The 6927-nt window shown below is 47.0% G+C and overlaps 1 protein-coding gene across 3 annotated transcripts in view; it reads right to left on the minus strand.

Moving 5' to 3' along the window:
* LOC122390533 (Fanconi anemia group J protein homolog) overlaps positions 1–6437 on the minus strand; it is a 121755-nt gene extending 115318 nt beyond the window's left edge. The window contains exons 1-2 of one of the 3 annotated variants that reach the window (XM_043383581.1): positions 6235–6437; positions 3128–3189 (exon numbers count right to left, since the gene is read on the minus strand). The gene's annotated coding sequence lies outside the window, so the exon portion shown is untranslated. Of the gene's footprint in view, positions 1–3127; positions 3190–4631; positions 4798–6234 lie in introns of those variants that run through there. The other 2 variants (XM_043383583.1, XM_043383582.1) reach the window with 2 other exon arrangements.
* Positions 6438–6927: the final 490 nt, after the last annotated feature.

Here is a 6927-nt window from a genome sequence, read left to right on the forward strand (position 1 = left end):
GTCAGAACTAATGAGGGACACGTGGAGGAAAATTTTATCAATGGGTTTTTTTAATCTGCCCAGGGAGTCTCTCAGGGAGTTTCATACAACCATCCCAGGGATGCAAATGCACCTGGAACATTAGATATCGTCTACGAACGGCGCTCCGACGGACAGACGTGAGTCGTACAACGCCGACACAGGAAGGCCCGCGGTCAGATAGCATCTGTCCGAGGTGCCACGTCCGCCGAGCCCTCCGACTAGCAGAGCCGCTGCCACCGCCGCCCGGTCGTTAGGAGCTTCCGGCCGCCACGCACCGAGCTCGCCTGTGACACGCTGTTGACAAGCCGAGGACACGACGGGGACACGGCGTGGCCACGGCCGTCAGCGATCGGCATCAGGAACATCATCAGCACCAGTAGCAGCATCAGCAATACTACCAGCAGCAGCAGTAGTAGCAGAGCCCAGAGGGTGCCGTAAACGCAAAGTACATCAGCTTGGCGCATGTTCAAGCAGGGCCGGCGGAACGTGAGACGACGCCAGGAAGAAACAATGTCATCCTTTACGTCAGAAGGACGTTTGATCAAATGCTCGAGTGTTCTTCATCACCAGACCATGTGTTGATGGCTTTTGCGCATTAGCTGAACAAAACAGTAGATAAGTGTCCCCCTCTATTTTCATGGTGAGCGGCACCGGGCCGATTCAGCGATTATCGCCAAAGCGTGTTTCAAGGCCAGGGCCTCGTTTCATAAAAATCTGCCGTAACTTACACCTTTCCGTAATTCACACCCTTTCAAACTACGGAGCGCAAATGAAGCCGTTTCACAAAGCCACAACTGGAATTGTTTACACCTCCGTAACTAAGCACATTTGCGTAGTTACCGTAATTTATCAAGCGTCCTACAAATTACAATTACATGTCAACACTTATTTTTTACGAGAAATTATAAAACAATTATGTTGAATTTAAATCTTAAAAATTATTTATGAAAAAACAAAATTGATATTGATGACCATCCTTTATTAAATCAATATATTGAAAACAGCAGAAAGCCAGCTAAGCAGAAGTGCCTAACTACGAAAGTGGCGCGGCGCGGCGAATAAACAAAATTCCGATAGTGGCCACAAAAAGTGACTGGTACAGAAGATTTGCAGTTTCTTTTTCGCATTTTGGCTGTTCTTTCTTCCTCACCGGGCTCAACATTATAAAATATATTAGAAATTAGCTTCGAATCTCCACATTTATTCAAATTCACGCAACATTTTTGTGCGTAGTTTACACCACTGATATCAAGAACTTGATAAAATATTTGGCGTTATATACGTCGTTTTATGAAACCCAAATGGCATCAATTGGTCCGGAATCGAGCATTTGCCGTAAATGAAGCTCCGTAATTTCGATGGCGTGAATTACTCCGGTCTCCGGCTTTATGAAACCGAATTGGCATCAAATACGCCAAATCTGGCATAATTGACGGAACGCCGTAAGTAATTCCTTTTATGAAACGAGGCCCTGGAGTTATATTAGTCAACGGTGAAGATTATTTGGTCTAGTGGCAAACCCTTCCACCAGCCATCGATTCCCAGCTAACTTCACCACGGGATTACCGAGACACTGACCCCAGCCTTCAAAAATCGAACACCCATCAGAGCATGCAGCGCAACGCGCGGGCGGCGGTTCGATCGGCGCCCGGTGGCGATTCGGTCGGCGATTCGGCGGTTGCGGTGGTCTCGACTGCCCCAGCTATAACCTGGAAGCTTCCCTGGCCGCCAGCAGACCCTGTCTCCTCCTCCTCCTTGATAGCCAACAGACCCAGTCCTTCAGCAACTGTCCTTCCATAACCACCCAGCGCCCGCGACAACCCATGTCCTCTCAGTTCTCCGTCGTAACCCCCAGCAGGCCTCCCACTCCCAGCAGTCCCCCCCCCCCCTCCAGATCCTACTCTCAGCAGGCCCTCCCGCTCTCAGCAGGCCACCCCCAGCAGACCTTCCCACTCTCAGCACTCAGCAGACCATCCACTCTCAGCAGGCCCTCCCACCCTCAGAAGGTCCCCACCCCCATGGAAGACTCTCCTCCCACGGCGGTTTTTGCATCCCTTCCCGCACGACAGCCCCTACCCTCCTCCCTCGCGGCCCTACACACCGGCAGCCCAGGTGTGACGGCAGGCCCACATCACCCCGGATCGGGCGCGCGGCGGCGCCACCCGGAACACCTGTCGGTGATGGCGATCGCCATCGGCGCTGCAGTCACACAGGTGTGACGCGGGCCGGCGGCCGTCGTGACGCGCCTCGCTCGATGGCGACCATTGTGACGCGTCGCGCCGGCTGCCGGCCGCGGGGGCGGACACGGCCCGCCGCCGACTGCCAGTGGTAGCTGCCAAGTTTAGGATTCAAGTGCGGGAGTGAAGTCCTGGCGAGTGACACAGCGCCATTCATCGGCTTTTCCCAGACAATCCTACACGTGATAAGGCCGATAAGCAGCAAATATCTAGTCTAATCACCGCTGCGAAAGGTTCCGATTGGTACCTTCAGTCCTTTTGCTTTCCACCAGACGGAGCTAGAGCGGAGAGGTCCTTCTGTTTCATGAAACCATCTCGGGTCGGGGACGGGCAGACGGCGCTGAACGATAAATTGGCCTTGGAAAATGTGATGGCCTCTAGAATAGGTATCGACTTCCATATGGACCCACAGGTCTCTGCACGTGCAACGGACCCAAACCTACAGATAACTAAGTTATCCAGGGCTCCGAGGACATAGATGTGGGCTCAGAACAGCATGGGCTCACACGGATCTCACCATATTTATTCTTTCTTTGAGCTGCAGCCATTCAACAGATGGAATGGGTTTAAATGTAACTCAAAGGTAGCTTGCAACGCAGCTCAAGCATTTCTGTCTTCAAGTTTGCAGCACAAACACAGAGGATGGAAAACAATCTTGATGATACCACTCTCAGACAAACCAACAACAGAAGATGAGTCAACAAAATTCCACCACAGCAACACAGGTAGGTATGAGAAATGAGGCATGAGGTAAAAGGCAAATGGAACTATTGAGACTTTTGGTCTTGACCAGCTGAAAAGAAAAAAAAATACAGGTAGATTAGTTTTCAGTATGCATGCTGGTGGTGGTTTGGCAAGAGAAGACTCACCTTAATACAGAGGCGAGGACTTCAGCAGCAGAGGCCAAGGCAGGATTCGTTCAGCACTTGATCTGGAAAACGGGGGGGGGGGAGTTGTACTGGTGCCTAAGAGCAATCAACATGTACTGCACAAATTGTAAAATTGCTCACCCGAGCTTAATCATTTATTCTATGGAAATACTTTATAATGCATCTTCAAGAGTGGTCCAAGAATGAAAGGAAGGCTGATACCCTGCTTAAGGAAGGCCCAGCTCGGGTAATGAGGGCAAATGATCTAGCCCTGATGGCTCCATGACGCTCTCGTGGGCCTCACTCCGACCTATGAGGCCTCTGAAGGCCCCACACCGGCATCGAGGTCCTACGATGGCCTCATAAGGCCCATGCTGACCTCAGCCCCCCCCCCCCCCCTTTGAGTCCTTGAGTCAGCCTCTGATGGCCCCACACGGCTCTCAAAGAACCCATGCCAGTCTCTAGAAGCCCATGGTGACCTCTGAGGGCCCCATGCTCCCTCTGAAGATCCCGCGCTGGCTTCTGAGGGACCAGCACCAGCTTCAGAAGTCAGAGGGTAGAGGGCCGCACACTGGCCGCAGAGTGCCCAAGACTGATGTCAGAGCTGATGTATGCTGATGGTCTCAAGCTCAGAGGGCCCTGCGCTTACCACAGAGGACCCTGTGCTGGCATCAGAGGGCCCCATGCAGGCCTAAGAGAGCCCCACATTGTCCTCACTCCTCAGAGGGCCTAAGCTGGTCTCAGAGGACCCCGATATGACCTTAGAAGGCCCATGCTGCTGGGCTTAGCTTGGCCGAACCATGATTCAATCAGCTTTATCCCTTGACATATTCAATCCAGGGCAGTAATACCATATGATTGATGTGGACACCAAATACATATTACACATTGTGTACCCACCACCGAGTCAAACCTAAATTCTAGTATACATATCTTATACACAATTTGATGGCCCATGATCTGGAACACAGATGCTTGTAAAAAGAATCCCGATGAAAAATAACAATCTTTATCAAAAAGCAGCCCAAAGGCTTGTTGTTGTTCGTTTATTAGGGCCTTAGGGCGGGGGGCACACTGACTTCTAAGGTCATTTTGTGCCCATCAGCCCAAAGGCAGGCCAGCTTCAGATAATCATAGGATTATTAGATGCTCTATTTCAAAACACAAAGTAGGTACCTATTATCTACATTGAAGTTGATGGATAGCAGGTAGCAAATGAACAATTGGGAAAGTTAGCCCTTAATATAAATAAAAACTTAGTGTCGAATTGAATAAATGTAATTTTAAGGGCTAAACATGCAATTCAAATGCACAAAGTCTGAAGAAACCAGAGCTCTGTTCGGTCGCAATTTCTATATCATCTTGCTGTCGGTTTTCCCCATATAAGGAAGTTATTGCTGGCGCTTCTTGGCCTCTCATTGGTCTGACGAATAAACCACTTGAATTCGACCAATGAGGAACCAAGAAGTAGCACGGCTGACTCAGCGGAGGAGTGATCGCTCACCTTTATTGTACTTTTAGTTAGTTCACACTTTGTTGGCCCACTTTGTTGATCCCGGCGGTGTCATGTTTTGTAACCTCGTTTATTTTAAGGAGAGGTGCCTTGATTTAAGCGTTGCGCTTTTGCACCAATCCTATTTGTTTCACTTTTGTACTTATTTTGTCTTTTTCTGTCGAAAATAAATTAGATGAGATGAGCAGCATGCTCGCAGCCTGCTGATAAATAAACGGGGGCGAACAGAGCTCAGAGCTCTGTTCGGTCGCTGTTTTTTTTTTGTCAGCATGCTGTCGGTTTTTCCATACCTATAAGGAAGTTATTGCTGGTGCTTCTTGGCCTCTCATTGGTCAAATAAAGAAACTATGTGAATTTGACCAATGAGGAGCCAACAAATAGCAGTGTGCTCGCAGCCTGCTGATAAAAAGCTGCGACCAAACAGGGCCCTTGTCTGCAAATTGCCATCCTGGGGGTGGATGATAAATACAGATGCATGTGGACAGTTCAGGCAGTCCATCTTGAAATATGAATTCATCAAGCATAGTGAAGGCAGACTTCAAGATTGAGATGGAGCAATAGTCCAAAACTACCAGCACTCAGCAGGCATCTGATTTTACCATTTACTGTCTGAGAATTGCTTGCAGCCTTGCTTGACAGGTTTCACATGCACAGTATTTCGTTGCTCGTGTTTCTTTGTCACTCACCTGGTGCACTGCACAGACCAGGTGAAGCTGACTAATTAGCAGCTAAAAAAAGCACTAGTAAACTGGTAGCTTGCTGATATAAGAGCATTCAAACAGCATTCAGATAGCATGATCTCAAATTTTTAATTTCCCATGATAACAGTGTTTATTATCCATTTAGAGCCATCAATGAGAATCCATTTCAACTTATTTCTTCTCTTCCATAGGTGTGCATAAAAGTTCAACATTTTAGAAAAATTACCTACACAAGAAAAACAATTAAAACTTTAAAGCATGCTTGCAACTTGCAATCAACAATTATACTACAGCATTGAGAACGGATACAACTCCGAGATCCAAGATAAATACAAAACAAAAAGCTGGCATCTGATGTACCATTATTACCTACTACTTACTAGTACATTTCTAGCTCTAGCAAGCTTGAATACCTACCTAGTATTTAGAAAACTACAAAGTACAAATTGCAATGAAACTACGTTAATACTGAAACCATAAAGTCAATGTTACCATGACACATACAATCAGCTTTTACATTATTGAGCTTCAGCTGAACTTCAGAAATATTCAGACCATACCGTACCACACCATACCATACCCCCTAACATATTCTGAAATTGTGTAGGCCACTGGGCCTGACTGTGACAGTGACTGTCTCGTTCTCATCGAGCAGTGCATAGATCATTCAGGAATTCTGCTTGCACAAATAGTTAATAATAACTGTAACCTTTTGCTCATAACTAAAGTACGCCAAAAACAAATCCGAAATAGGTACATTTTCGGTGCTGGATCTTCCTCAGTGGAATCGACAATAATTATAATCTGAAAAAAGTGAATCATGCTAAAAAAAAACGTTTCAAATCATTCAATCAGGGATTTTTTTAAAAAAAAAGACTTAAAATAAAACTTACGATTACATGCGGGCGGTAATAACATCAGGAAGGCTCATATGACATCCTCACTTATGAAAACTAACTGGTAATTGCATCAATTGCATACACTAAACGGCCTTCACTCAATATACCCTGAAACCTGAAACCTATGTTTGAAACTATGTTTTAGGGCCTTGCCTGAAACGGCCACTTCAAAACCGCATTGTTTACATTTGTCGACCAATGGCCGCGCCATTTACGCGCCATGGACAGCTGATCGTCTCAAGTACTTTTATATTTCGTTTTACAATGACTAGAAAGAGAGATTTAATGAGAATATTACTTCATTGCTGTTGTGAACCTACGAATGGAAAAAAAATCATTTTATTATTTACGTAGCAAAAGCACATTCTCAACTCTATGCTGTTGATTCACGTTACTCTAGCGACTAAAAATGAAAACTAGGGATATCTGAACGATTGTTGAGAATTCTACCTTGTAAAAGTCTCAAGATCGTTTTAGGGAAAAAGAATAAGAATAAGTGCTTATGACATGTCGAGCCGGCTCTGAAATGGTCTAATTGGATCGAAAGGGCCTAACCCAGCAAAACAAACAAACAAACATGTCGGGCCTATCAACTGGCGGATCACGGGCAGGGTACTGACCAGGGGCGGCGGATTCGGGGGGGTAGGGGGGGGGCAGCTGCCCCCCCTGGCAAACTCGTGGGGGGGC

The sequence above is a fragment of the Amphibalanus amphitrite genome, unplaced genomic scaffold (assembly GCF_019059575.1).
Source record: "Amphibalanus amphitrite isolate SeventyFive unplaced genomic scaffold, NRLGWU_Aamphi_draft 000399F_arrow, whole genome shotgun sequence".
Lineage (NCBI taxonomy): Eukaryota > Metazoa > Arthropoda > Thecostraca > Balanomorpha > Balanidae > Amphibalanus > Amphibalanus amphitrite.